Raw genomic sequence first — 15,667 nt, forward strand, 5'->3', positions numbered from 1 at the left:
AATGAAAATTTATCTTTTAACGTACATATATTTTTCAAATACATACTTGTAAGTGATGGAAATTAGACATGCACGTTAGAAACTGGATCGAAATTCTATTCTAATTGTTAGGATTAACATTTAAATATCATAATTAGGGTTTAGGGTAAATTTACCATCGTAGGTCTGATTTTTGAAAATTTTCACACATACTTAACCCGAACTATCACTAAAGTTGCCTACTATCCTCTGAACTCAGAACTAGATTGTGGGACCCATTGGACGAAGGAATCAAAATAGAGAAAGACATGAAAGTTGAGGAATTGGGCTTAGGATCAAGAGATTACTTTGGTGAAGAAATTGATTTTTCAAAAGAAAAAAAACAAGAGAAAGTGGATAATTCCAACCCACTTTTAGAGAGTATACGTAAAAAAAAACCCACTTTCATTTTGAAAAACACAATTTATAAGAAAAAACATGGTAAATGTATGTTTGTTCTTAACCAAAATCCAACAACACATAACCCACTAACATTTCGTGGGTTTATTGTCTTCACAACACTACAAGAAATTCACTTTCTGCTGATGACAAAAATCGTCGGTATATCTTTAAAAACCTGTCGGCTTTTCTATTGTCAACGATATTCAGCTGTCGGCACAAATCGTCAGTGTAGGTTCATCGGAAGAGTCTATGTTGACGACAAAAAGAGACCGTCGGCGAATACTGATATTATTGATGGAATGGAACCAAAGGAACTACGCCGACAATAGAAATTAACCGTCGGCGAAAGGGATATTCATTGACGCTTAAAATATTTCGTGGGCATTTATTACGCCAACGGCATAAGAATGTCATCGATATATCCTCATATTGTCAATGAGATTTATTGCCGACAGTATAGATCTATTACGTCGATAGTTATAATTTTCGTCGGCAAATTCATGAAATGCTGACACTTTAAAATAGTGTCGTGGGCAGAAGCTTGTTTTTTTTTAATATATATTTTACATTTGTGTTGTTTTTCCACGATCCTTTTGATTTGTACCTAAACACAATTCAAACTATAGGAATAGGAAATACTAAAATTCATTTAATGTTTCAATAGAAGTTACAATTGTTTCTTACACAATTAATATAAGCCAAAACAGTAAATTCGTCCAAAATAACAAAAGTTACAATAAACAATACATAAATACTACATAAACTTCTAATTTGCTTAAAGTGATCTCCATTGAAAGTTGAACCTGAAAAACAAATAAAAATAAAACAATAGAAACATATTCAATAAACTAAGTATAATTTACACTTTACATTATACATATATATATACACACACACATACGTGTATATATACCTATGTACTTATATGTATACATGTGTATATGTACGTATATGTATATGTGTATATGTGTATGTATATGTGTGTATAGGTTTATGTATACGTGTGTATAGGTGTATGTATATGTGTATATGTGTGTGTGTATATATATATAACAAGTTACATACTTTCTCTATAACCAAAACAATAGAAAAGCAATAATAACTTAAACAAAATTATATTTCCTCCGACACCCAAGAAAACAAATCTAAACTTAAATCTAAACCTATATTCATGAACCTTTCTCTACAGACAAAACATAACTTATATACTAAATCATCAAACTTTACATAGCCAAAACAATAATAACTTACAAAAATAATGACAACCACCTTGCATTTTTCCATCTCACATAAAAAAAAAAAAAAATCTAAACCTATTTTCACGAACCTTTCTCTACAACCAAAGCATAACAACTTACATACCAAAAAATCGAACTTTATATAACCAAAACAATAACAAAAAACAAAAACAATGACAACCATCTTACATTTTCTCATCCCACATTCAAGAAAACAAATATACATTTACATTTTACAACATTTTAGACAAAATTGCATAATAAATGAGAACATCTTTCCAAAAAACATCTCAATTGCTACCATAACTGCAGGGTAGCAACAAATTCAAACAACGGTAAATGTAAGCAGTCCCTAAAATGTTAATGTACTATAGTTGCTACCATAACTGTAGGATAACAACAAATGCTCAAAGAAAGGTCATATGAATAAAATGATAGTGCACACCTATTTGGAAGTTCCTCTTTGTGACGCCATAAATTGCTTGATTAATTTTTTCAAACTGTCAACCTCTATCTTTGTTGCCATAAGCTCTTCCTTTTTTGCATTCATTGCTTCTCTCTCTTCTTGAATCTCCGTCTTTTGCATGTTAAGTTGTTCCTTCAAATTTCTTATCTCAATTGCTTATTCATATTCTTTTTGCTGAATTGATGAGATCAATTTTGACGAGTATCTATGTTTCCTTGACTTTGATTTTGGACCCTTTGGATGTCTTCCCAACACTATCTCACATATTTCTTCCTCTGATAGTGGTTGACTCCCTTCTGAAGTTGGTAATCCTTCTAGCTCTACCATTCGACTCTGTAATTCTAACAATGATTAATACATAATAAATTTATGTAGCATGTCATATATAAACACATATGATAAGAAATAGGACAATGGTTTACATGCGTTGCATGCGAGGTCTCATTCACTCAATTATAATCTTTTGCGTGTGTTTTCTTGAATAATTCAATTAGTCCACACTGTTGACCATCCTTCGTACTCTATAATCAAAATCCACAAAAAATAAGCACATAACTCATTAGACAACTAGATAATTGTTCTTATCATGCAAGTCTCACAAGTTCTTGTTATATGTTGATGAATGTCTTGGGTCCAGCTCGATGATTGTATGTCAAATTTTCCTGATCTTTTGTTAGTCTCTAACGTTTTCTAATAAAAAAGTATATAATTAAAAAATGGATAAAATGAAAAGATTAATGAATGCCAAATCGAGAAAAAACATACCTTGAATTCAGGGCTCTTAAACTTGTCACATAAAAAATGTCAATCTTCAATGATAGATCTAAGTTGTCTAGGTAGGTTCGCATGTGCCTCTTCGTCAGTCCTATAATGCTTGTAATGCTTATGCAAATATGATCTATACTCTCCTAAGGAATTTTGCATTTGTTCTTCGACGAATTTTGACACATGTGGTAAAGACATGTCAACCTCAAAATAATTTTACATACAAAAAAGTTTTTTTATTTGAAGTACATATCTATGGATCAAAAGAAAATTATACACTTACTTGAACTCGACTTTTAGCAATCTCAATAGCGTCTAATGGCACATTAGACCAGGTTGCACAGTGTACTAGAAAGCCTTCCCTCACAACATTACCAATAGTGTTGCTGAATCTTGTAGCCTAAGGATCGACCACCTTCTTCAACTAAATCAAGATCTTAATAGAAAATTTTCCAAAACGTTTGACATGTTTATCCAATTCATTATTACGTAAGTACACACGTGTTCTAGAAACTATAAAACTTCCATCTAAGAAGAACTAAACATAATTAGTTGTTATGATTTTGATTTAAAGTAAATATGATATAAGCCAACTAATTACCTGAAGTGTCTCTTGTGGAAGATCCCACGCTAGAGGATCAACAATACTAAATTCATCCTCTGCCTCCTGGTTATCATCCAAGGAACCAACCATATTAAGCACTCACCTACAAAAAAAAATTAACAAAAAAAAAAAAATCAAGATATGCCCACATAAGATAGAAACTCAATTTCATCAAATTACTTAGCCATCATCTGAAATTGACTAATCAGATAGTTCATCAGATCTCGAGCTAATGTCAGGAGATGACAGTGTATCTTCTAATTCATCGTTTATGAATCCAGCATCGTCATCTTAGGACTGTAATTGTTGTTCCACGAGGGTAGGTTTAATGTGATTTCTACAGAATGTGGTATCATCAATTGATTCATTGACTTAAATTCCACTAACTTCTAACACATCAAGTTGGTCATTCCCAATATCATCAACTTCTGGCACATCCCACAAGCATTTATTTTGAGCTATTTGAACAACTTTATAGTTTATACCATATTTAAGGTCATTGAAGTAAAAAACTTGTTGCGTTTGATTGGCAAGAATAAAAAGACCATTGACATACCAATAATGAGATGTATTAATTGATGTGAACTCTAAATCTATGTGCGATCTTTTTTTTTTCTAGGGTCGGTGTCAAACCATCTACACTTAAACATCATAACACGTCTCCATCTTACATATTGAAAGTCTAACAACTCGTCTAAGACACCACAGAAATTATAGTGATCACCTTCACTTTCTCGAGGCATAAATATTCCACTATTTTGGGTTGTTCGACGTTATGTACTATGAAACCGTACCCCATTAACTATACACCCACTATAAGAGCACACCTTAGAATTAGGTCCAATTGCTAGTGAATAAATATCATCTGCCACATTTTCTCTTTGAACCTATATTATTACATTAGAAGATTATATATAAATATATACATAAAGATACGTGTGTGTGTGTTTAATTTGGATTTGAGAGAGAGTTGTATATACTACATACCTAAGATTTGAACCAATCAGGAAGTCGTTGTTTATACATTTGTTTAAGATCAAAAGAGTTTTGTGCTTCTTGAAAAATTTGTCTTAAATGTTTTCTACGATATGTTCTAGTTGTGGACAATTGTTCAATATATACCAGTGTGCAATTCTCTTCTCATCTATTGATAAAGTCCTTAAAGTTGATGCCCCTATCGGTCGTGTATTTTGTGTGAACACTTCAAATTCACCGCAAACATCATTATCTTGGATTCTATCATCATTTCGTTCATCTCGGTTGAATCTCATTTCAATTTTACATAGGTACATTGCACACAAATTAAGTGATTCATTCATTACAAATGCTTCGCAATAGAACCCTCAACACGTGCTTTGTTGTGTACATATTGCTTTAAGGTCCGTAAACTCCTTTCAATGGGGTACATCCAACTATAACTCACTGGACCAACCACTTTTAGTTCCTAAGGCAAGTAACTGATAAATGCACCATTCCATTAAAGAATGCTGGTGGAAATATTTTTTCCAATTTATAAAGTATGATTACAATACCTGCTTGTAACCTATCCAAGTCACTTATGCGTATTATTTTCGCACATAATAACAAAAGAACTTACATAACTCAACAATAGCAGTTACCATATCCTTTTGTAAGTATGCTCGAATGTCGATAGGAAGAAGTCTTTGAAGTAAAACATGAGAATCATGAGTTTTTAACCCCCATATTTCTCCATCTTTCTCATTCACACAACGAGATACATTTGATACAAATCCATTAGAAAATTTTATTGATTTCAAGAACTTACAGAACTCAACCCTTTCATGAGTCGTTAGTGTATACGCAGCATGTGGCTTTACAAACTTAGACCCTTCATGTCACAAATGTAAATCTTTATGTATCTTTAAATCTAGTAAATCTAATAGTGCATTGATGGTGTCTTTTGTTTTTCCATCAATACTTAACAATGTGTCTATCAAGTTGTCACGAACGCTTTTTTTTTTAATATGCATCACGTCCAATTTATGTCTCAACAACAATTGTGACCAATATAAAAGTTGGAAGAAGATGCTTTTTTTTGGTCCAATTTAGATCACGTTTCCTTTTCTTATCTTGTTTCATTGAATGTTTGTTAAGCAAGGGAAGATTTATTGTACTTAACTGTTCTAACATCTCTTCTCCATTCATTGTAATTGGAGAAGGTCTATGTTCAACCTTTCCATTGTGTTGCGTACTTCTACCCAACTGTGATTTTCAGGCAGATAACGTTGATGGCCTAAAGAAATCTTTCCTCTAATCCCAAACGATGATGTATCCTCCTTACAAATGGGACATGCTCAATAACCCTTAGCACTCCACCCAGATAAATCACCATATGTTGAAAAGTCATTAATAGTCCATAACAAACTTGCATGTAGTTGAAAGTACTCACCACTAACACTATCATAAGTACGAATACCATAATTTCACAATTCTTTCAACTTATCCACCAATGGTTGCAAGTAAATGTCAATTTCCTTTCCTAGAGATTTGGGACTTGGTATAAGCAAAAACATGAAGAAATTTGTTTCTTACATGCATTTCCATGATGACAAATTTGGAATTAACATAACAGGCCATATGGTGTAAGAACACTCAAGTTTGCAAATGGATTAAAACCATATGAAGCTAATCCTAAATGAACATTTCGTGAATCTGAAGCAAACTAAGGAAATTGACGATAAAAATGTTTCCATCCTTTTCTAGAAGCTAGATGTCGTAATGTATCATTTGTTACAACATGCTTTTCTTTGTGCCACCTCATTTCAGATGCAACATGCCTCGATACAAACAATTGTTTCAATCTTGGAATCAATGGAAAGTGACGTAAGACTTTATGTGGGATCTTCTTATCTTTTCCATCGTTAATTTTATACCGAGACTCATTGATTGGACATTGTTGATAGTTAGAAAATTTCCTCCAATATAATATGCAATCATACTTGCACGCATGAATTAGGTTATAGCCTAACCCTAAGTTACGTAACTTTTTATCAGCTTCGTAATATGAACTAGGTATAGATGCATCCGTTGGAAATGCGTTCTTTAACAGTTCAAGTAGCATATCAAATGACTTGTTACTCCAACCATTTAGAACTTGAATATGCATCAATCTTACTAAAAAGTTTAATGAAGAGTACTTTGTACGACCTAAGTACAATTGATTGCATGCTTTACCTAATAAATCCTCAAATAAATTCGAATTATCACTGTCATGGACATTAATGGGTATGTCACTCTCGATATCTTCTTCATTCAACTCTTATTCAAAACTTTGAACTTGTAAATTATTTAGAATATTCAACATCTCGTTTTCATTAGTTGGCATATCAGTAAACTCTTCAGGATTTAATCCTTAACCACATATTGAATGAGTTATTCGATGATTCCACTTATCGCCGACGATAACACAATTCACTGACATATACCACTTCTATCGACGAAATTTATGGGCGTCGACATGTTTATCGTCAGTAAAGGTAAAATTTCTTGTAGTGCAATAAGGTAACACCTAGCTCACTTGAGTTAGTGGGATTATCCAACAAAATGTTGGATTTTCCTACTAACTTTGGTCAAAGGGAAAAATGATCATTTACTTAAAAGTCAAACTTTGACTTTGACCTTTGACTTTTTCAAACCAAAAGTCAACATTTTAAATTTTTGTCATTTTATCCGTCTTGACTAATTTCTCTATTATGAGCATGAATTTGCATTTATTTTCTCAAAATTCAAATCACATTTGAATATAGCCTAGTCAAAGTTTGACTTTTTAGAGTCAAAAGTCAACCATTTGACTTTTTACAACTTTGACAATTTCCATCAATTTCGAGCTTCAAATATGAATCGACATTCATATTTTTAACATTCAAATCTCATTTAAACATAAAGCTCTATATCTAATCTAATAATCCACAAGTATATCACATATACTTGTCAATTTCTCTCTCCTCATTTATAGGTCCATTAGATCTCTTGCTAGCTCATGGGCCCCAACGATCCGAGATTAATTGGTTACACTCTTTTTAGATCGAGCTAATCAACATGTCACACCCCGTCCCATTGATGTACTTGCTTAGTATGCGAGACGCGACATGATTTGAACATTCTTGATGCGTTTAAACGCCAAAGACACTTAGTTTTGAGGTTCTTAAGCTTTGCTTAATCGCCTACTTTTTTCTTTCATAACTATAGTCATTATTTTAAGTGATAAAACAACTTAACAAAGTGGAATATGATAAACATTTACTTTTATTAATCTTGAAACAAGCGTTCTACAACTCTTTATATAAATTTCATAAGTACAACACTTAAGTTTAATCTAAATGCCTTGACAGTTTCTTCTTGCCTAGCAAGCTCTTTCACCTTTCCCCCACTTGGCCTTAGCACCTGGAACCTGGAAGGTAAAACTTTAAAACATAAGTCTAAAATACTCGATGTGGTTTTATGAAATCCTTTTCTCGAAATACCTTTTGTAAACATTATTTCATCAAACATCAAAATTGCATAAATTCACCTTTTTATATAAAAACACATAATTTCACATAACAAATCATATATGTTTAACATTTAACATAAACACACATTAGTCAATTATCATTTCTTTTGCCAAGAATCCCGAATCATTCTCCATACTAAGTCTCATTACTTTGCGTTTAGACTACTGTAACAATAACATCTGAGAATATTCTAATTCAATCTTGTTACTTAGGCTGCTAAAAACAATGAAGTCCTTTTCTATATTGGTCAACTTCATCCCAACATGTAGTCATTTTTTACATGGCTGCCTTTACTTCTTATGTGCACTTAAGAGTTAGCTCATTAGTAGGAAGATAACTAATGGTTTGAACATTCATTCATAAATATTAAAAGTCTCAATAAACATACTTTGAAACACTGCATAAGCTTTTGAAATAAATACCTTTTTAGAAATCATTTGAATTGAAATCATTAACTCAAATCAGTAAGAATTAAGGAAATCTTTTAACATAAACATTTTAAAGAGAACACTCACAATACTCAGTAACTTAAATTCGAAATGCTTATCTTCTTCCTCTTCTTGCGTAGACACTTGGGCATCACTTCAACCCTTAAGTTTTTTGTCAAATTTTGCAGAGTAACAATGCTCCAATATTTGGTTGAAGGCCCCTACTTATACTACTTCCTAAACAAGCTTAGTCCCCTTTAAACTCTTGTCAGCTCGTTAGCTCCTACTCTTAGTGGTGCACGTGTAGGATTAAGGTTTAACTCAATCATGCTTAACTTAAACTCTACACGTGGCCCATTAAGCAAACTTTAGGAAATTTCTGGGAAGTTTCCTTACTTCTTCTCGCCAAATATTTCTTCTCGCATAGAACCTTAACCACATAGTTACACTTAAACTTCAAAAGTCTTGTCGCTCAAACCTTCTCGGGGGCTAACCAACCTCTTCTCATGTAGTCTACCCAAAACACTTATTTCAGGACACTTAGTCAAATTTTACTTCTTATCTTAACTACGGGTCTTAACTACGAGTCTCACACAACATTTGTTAACTAATGAAGCATTTCACTAAAGTCTCATAGTTGCACTCCCCTCATTATAGGTATATTTGTATCCATCTGATATAACCATGATGAGTAAGTTAGTCCTTTACAGGTTGTTTTACCCCGAGACTACATGTTGCTCCTTAACTCTATCTGATCCACTTTTGAACAATTGGTTTAAGGTCCAATTTATAAACCAAATCCTTCTTGGGCCCATAAAAGGGTGGGGTCCTTTGTTCAAGACTTGAATTCAGTCCTTAAGGGAACAACTTATCTACTAACCTTAAAGCGGATAGGAGTGAATTTTGTCTTGCACCCTATATCTCTAACTATTTTCATGGTTTTACCCTTAAAATGAGAAGCTTATTAGGCCAGGGATAATGAGCTATCCTCACCTATGCAAATCTGAAGATAATCTCTTGTGAACAAGAGTTCATAGTTAGGTCAAGATTAAAATTAAGTTACCTAGGTCATCAACAATTGAAATAGTCTGTTTTAAATCGTAAATGACATCATAACATAAAATTGGTTATTTCATGGTTTTGTCTTATGTAAACTCTTTACATGGGATGTCCCTACTTTCATGTCTCTACATGAACGATTCAGGATCACATCATTTATACTAACTACAAAGCGGGCCGCATCCATAGTGTCCTCAGAATAAAGTGTCCAACCTTTGTTCATATACTATAGATCGTTCAGGGTATATACTCAAACTTGATCTATTTTTATGTATGCACATAAAATTCAAGTTTACTCAATATAGCCTTGAGACCTTAGTTTATTGGATTCAAGATTATAATATTTAATTTTACTAACAAAATCTCACTAAAAGCTCCATTGTGTACAATATGATTTTGAATTCCAAATTACGAGTTCTAGAACATAAATTCCAACACTAAGTTTGATTGTCAATGAAATATCTTTAAAAGTTTATTGAGGTGAACATTGAAATGTAGGGATGATGACGACGTGATATGCACAAGTACTGTACACATCTAATTATAATATAACTATAACGATCAACGTTGAGTGTTGCCTTTTGAGAATTGAGTTAATAATTCTTTTAGTTGCTTAGAGATCATTCCAATTTTACTTAGGAGACCAAACTGTAATAAAAATAAATGATCGTACTCCTAACAAAGCAAATAAAGTGATAAAGTAGGAGAAATTCAAACACAATATGTTATAGGGTATCAATTTCATCAATGGATCTAATAGACTCAATCATTTAGTTTTTGAACTAATTAACACAATACCTAGATTTTGACATGTTTACAGATGATATAGCAATTAATTTGCAAGGCGTAGTGCAAGAATACCCTATCACAAAGTAGTAATATAAGAGTATTCCATGTATTGTTTCACACGAAACTATTGTACCATTCAATTCTTTAAAAACAGTAATTTAAATGCAAACTATGGGTAGACTTGTAGAAACAGACGAATTTGAAGTGTGCTGGTTAATAATAGAGATAAACAATGGATGAAAGCATGGATTAAGGTCAAGTTTCAACCCACAAACAATCAACCTTATGTTATACGTGCAGTTACATCAGAATTCCATAAAAAATCTATGAAGAAAACAACTTCTATTTTTCATGGTTTTACAAGTTCTTTTTGAAATGATTATAAAAGAAATATTGTCTTGGATTGATTGATTCTTTTCTTAATAGATGTTAATATTTATATAAATACAATGAGATAAATATAGTAGAAAATAATGACAATTAATTTACAATTAAGGGCTTAAATTATGGAGAAGATTTGGGAGATTTTGATTTTCTTCCTAATATCCCCCTCAAATAAATGATTCAGATTGAGTCAGTAGTTTGTTGCGAAGATGAAAAAAATGTTGGAGACAGTAGTGGCTTTGTGAGTATACCAGCAAGTTGTTTGTCAGAAGAGATGTGATGAACAGAGATGTCTTTGCGAAGAACTTTTTCCTGAACAAAATGATAATTAATCTTAATGTGTTTTGTTCTTGCATGGAAAACAGAATTATGTGCTAGAGAGACAACAGAAGCATTATCACACCATAGCATTGGTGTGGTTTTGAGAGGAACATGAAGATCATAGAGAAGTTGTCATATCCAGTAAACATAGGTAGTAGTAGTGGCGTGAGAACGATATTCTACTTCTGTAGAAGAACGGGAGACTGTAGGTTGCTTCTTCGAAGACTAGAAGATTGGATTAGAGTCGAGGAAGGCAATGAATCCTGAGGTGGAGCGTCTACCACAAGTATCACCTGTCCAATTAGAGTCACAAAAGGTTTAAAGAGAGAACGAACCTTTGCGAAAATTTATTCCAAGGGTTGGAGTACCACATAAATAGTGGAGGATACGTTTGACTGCCGAGAAGTGAATGACAGTTGGTTTGTGCATGAATTGGTTGACACAATTTATGGAGAATGCAATATCAGGACAAGTAAATGTAGGATATTGTAAAGAATCAATTAGTTTGCGGTTTAAAGATGGATCTTTAAAAGGTGGTATAGTGGTGTAAAGGTTAAGAGAAGTAGACATTGGTGTGGTAAAGGATTTTGCAGAGATCATTCTTGATGTGTGAAGAAGATCATTGAGATATTTGGCTTGACTTACAAATATGCCATTAGGGGAGGAATGTATTTCAAGACCAAGAAAGTAATTTAAGGGACCAAGATTAGATATTTTGAATTCAAGTGCCATTGATTTTTGAGAAGAGAGATATAGGAAGAGTCGGGGCCAGTGACAATGATGTCATCTACATACAAGAGTAAGTAAGTGAGAGAAGATCCAAATGATAGAATGAATAAGGAAGGATCAGTGTTAGAGGCAACAAAACCTATTGTAAACAAATAAGAGGTAAAGTGTTCAAACCAAACATGAGAGGCTTGTTTGAGGCCATAAAGGCTCTTGTGTAGAAATACATGGTTTGGGCATGTTTTGTTTTAGAAACCAGTAGGTTGAGACATGTATACTATTTCTTGAAGAACGCCATGAAAAAAAGCATTTTTGACATCTAACTGTGTCAAGGACTAATTGTATTGAGCGACAAGAGCAAGAAGAATACGTATAGGAGGTTTCTTGATAACAGGATTAAAAGTTTCATCAAAATCAAAACCTTGTACCTGATGATAACCTTTAGCATCTAAGCGTGCTTTGTGACGAGCAACTGAGCCATCAGGATTATATTTTGTACGAAAAACCCATTTACAGCCAACAATATTCATGGATGGATATCGAGATACTAAGAATCAAGTACCTTATGCTTGAAGAGCATTGAATTTCTCATACATTGCATTTCGCCATTTAGGATACTTGGAGGCTTTAGTGTAGGACGTGGGAGTTGGAAGAGTTGTTGTGATATGGAAAGCCTTTGGTTTAAAAATTCCTAATTTGGCCTGAGTTTGTATGACATGAGTGTTACGAGGAGTAGGTAGAGCTGGTGTGTTGATGGTGGAAGCATCTATCTCATTTCAAGTATCAACAATAAAAAGTAAGCAAGTATTGTCAACAGTGGGAGGGTTAAGAGTGGGAGATTGTATTGAGACAATGTTTGAAGATTTATGATGTGGAAGGTTCAGTAAGGTGAGTAGTAAGCTGGGATAAAAAATGGATTGAGTTTTGGATGGAGAAGAAGGAGAGGATTAGGCAAAGGAAAAAATTGTTTCATGAATGATAACATGTCGTGAAATAATATTTTGTTTGGTTAATGGATTATAACAAATATAGCCTTTAAAATTGTGAGGATAGCCTAAAAATATTTGTTGTGTGGCTTTTGGTTCAAGTTTGTATTTGATGTAGGTTTTAGAAGATGATAACATGCACACCCAAAAACTTTTAAATGATGCAAATTAGAAGTATTACCAAAAAAAACTTTTCAAATGGTGACAAAACGTGAAGAGAGAGCGAGGGCATTCGATTAATAAGAAAAACAACAGTGGAAAAGGCATAAGGCCAAAATTCAAGAGGAGAAGAGGAATGAAAAATTAAAGACATTGTAGTTTCAACAATGGGACGATGTTTATGTTCTGCAATGTCATTTTGTTTAGGAGTATAAGGACATGATTTTTGGTGAGAAATACCTTTGATTTCAAAAAAGGATTGCAAAGAGTTGTTGCAGAATTCGCCACCACCATCAAATCGAAAAACTTTCATTTTTTGAGATAGTTGATTTTCAATAAAAGGAACAAATTCTTGAACAATAGAAGGAACATCTGATTTATAAGCAATAGGAAAGAGCCAAGTAAATTTGCTAAAATTGTCAATAAAGCTGACATAAAATTGACTTCCATGTGAAGAGATTATTGGTGAAGGCCCCCATACATCACTGTGAACAAGTGCAAGTGGTGTAAGAGAAGTAGATAAAGACATAGGAAAAGGTAAGTTTTTCATTTTGGCTTTTAGACAACTAGTGCAATTGCAAGTAGAAAGAGAAGAAGACATAGATAGACCAATGCGAGATAGAATTAAAATGAGAATCTTTGGAGCAAGATGACCCAAACGAAAATGCCATAATGATGAATTCTTCTGTTTTGCATGAAAATTTAAAATTTTTGAATGCATGGTAGATGTGGATAGAGTAGAAATACTAGGAATAGGGTAGAGACTGTTGATGCTTTCACCAGTATACAGAGTTCGATCGGTGACTTTGTCATGAATGAGGAATCAGCCAGCATAAAAAATGAAAATACAATTATTATCAAGACAAAATTTATGAACAGATAAGAGATTTGCAGCAAGTTGTAGAGAATGGAGTATTTTGGAAAGATTAAAGGTATGAGAAGGAGTTGAGAGTTTACAATTGCCAGTATTTTGAATATTTAAAGGTTGGACATTTCCTATGACAATTTTCTCACCATTATAATTGTTGGATAAGTTGAGATTTGCCAACTCATTCGTCATATGAACGTTACATCCATTGTCAGATAACAAACAATTATTAGTATTTTTAGAAGATTGAGAATTCATAGAGTTTACCGCCATTGTCGCAAATTGAGAAGGTGGATATCGACCTTGATAGGAGAAATTCATGTGTAGTAGTCAAGAGCACCATGTCCTTGTTTTTAGCATATTTGATAAAATATGTGTCCACCTCCATAATTATTTTCATGGCCAAAATTAGGCCCATTATTGAGAGCCAGCCCAATAAGCCCATGATGAGAGTTGTCCTTGTTATTGGTTGGAATGAAATTAAAGGCTTGGCAAGGTGAGCTGAAGAAATTATTATTGGACCATTGATGATGGAAAGAATTGTTGGGTTGTGAGATAAAATTTGTGCCACTTGAACTACACCATTCATAAATGGAATTAGATCCGTAAGTAGCACCCGACCTATTGCCCGAGGACCCACGAAAAACAAGAGTTATTTTGGGAGTAAAAAGTAGGGTTTTCAGTGTCACCATTTCTTCTTCCTCTTCCACGGTTTTCATGAGATGAAAGAAAGTGCTGTGTGACTGCCATGAAGGTAGGGATTGCTTCAATGCCGAATGATTTTGCAATGGTGGATTCTTTTGAGATGAGTAATGTGTAAAGTTCTTTAAGGAAAATGGTGCAACTTCGAGTTCTAATTGATGTGCGAAAGGCATTGAAAGCTGCAGAAAGACCATTTAAGGTATGAACTAAGATTTCATCTTCTTCTAGAGAAACAGAGGCGATGACAAGCTTATCAACAAAGACTTTTATTCGAAAAGTGTATTGCTCAATAGTTTCATACGAATTTTTCTTTATTGTGTAAAGTGCAGATCTGAGGTCTAGAATGTTAACTATGGTATTAGAAGAATATCTCTTTCCTAGAGAAAACTATAATGATTTGGAGGAGGTTGAGCCAACGACATGAACAAAGGAAGAGGGTGATAAAGTAGTGTTTATGAGGGTGATGAGGACTTGGTCACGGGAGAGCCATTGAAGATACTCAAGATTGATTTCAGGGGTAATTCTAACAGCCGTAGAAAATAAGAATTTTAAAGGACAAGGAAGGGAATCGTCAATGTGGTCGAAAAAAGAATGGGCTTTGAGGATGGAAGAAACTTGGTATTTTCATAGGACATAGTTTGTGGAGTCCAGACAAAGGGGTACGAGGTTGCAAATATTGGATAGTAAGAAGAGGGTGGAAGTAGGAACATGTTGATTTTGTGGTGATATCTCTGTGGAAATGGTAGGCGTTTTAGTGGAGATGGGTTCATTTTGAGAGCTGGAGGTGGCCATTGAAGAGGTATGAAAAATTTTAGTTTGAGAAAAGCTGTGATACCACAAAAAGATTGTAAAAGAAATTGTATTGAATTGCTTGATTCTTTTAATTGATAGATTTTAATATTTATACAAATACAATGAGATAAATATGGTAGAAAATAATGACAATTAATTACAATTAATTTACAATCAAGGGCTTAAATTATGGAAGGAGATTTGGGGAATTTTGATTTATTTCCTAATACTTTTAGAACACTAAGCAACTAGTCCTACACCTTTATTGCTTGCTAGATGAGTTCATGCATTCTCTTAATTTTTTTTGTCGCATATTGTTTTATAAAATTTGCTTATATCCTAACCTATACAACATAAGACTACACCAACTACATTGGGTTTTATGCTTTACATTCTGAAAGAGTAAACTAACATGCAATTGGATTAAATATCACCATAAATGCATC

At 33.3% G+C, this 15,667-nt stretch overlaps 1 long non-coding RNA gene across 1 annotated transcript; it reads left to right on the top strand.

Moving 5' to 3' along the window:
* The first annotated feature begins 14,425 nt into the window (after positions 1 to 14,425).
* LOC127148555 (uncharacterized) lies at positions 14,426 to 15,430 on the top strand. The gene is made up of 2 exons (XR_007819637.1): positions 14,426 to 14,628; positions 14,759 to 15,430. It is a non-coding gene; the product is annotated as an uncharacterized LOC127148555 (long non-coding RNA).
* The last annotated feature ends 237 nt before the right edge of the window (positions 15,431 to 15,667 follow it).

This window comes from Cucumis melo, chromosome 3 (assembly GCF_025177605.1).
Source record: "Cucumis melo cultivar AY chromosome 3, USDA_Cmelo_AY_1.0, whole genome shotgun sequence".
Classification (NCBI taxonomy): Eukaryota; Viridiplantae; Streptophyta; class Magnoliopsida; order Cucurbitales; family Cucurbitaceae; genus Cucumis; species Cucumis melo.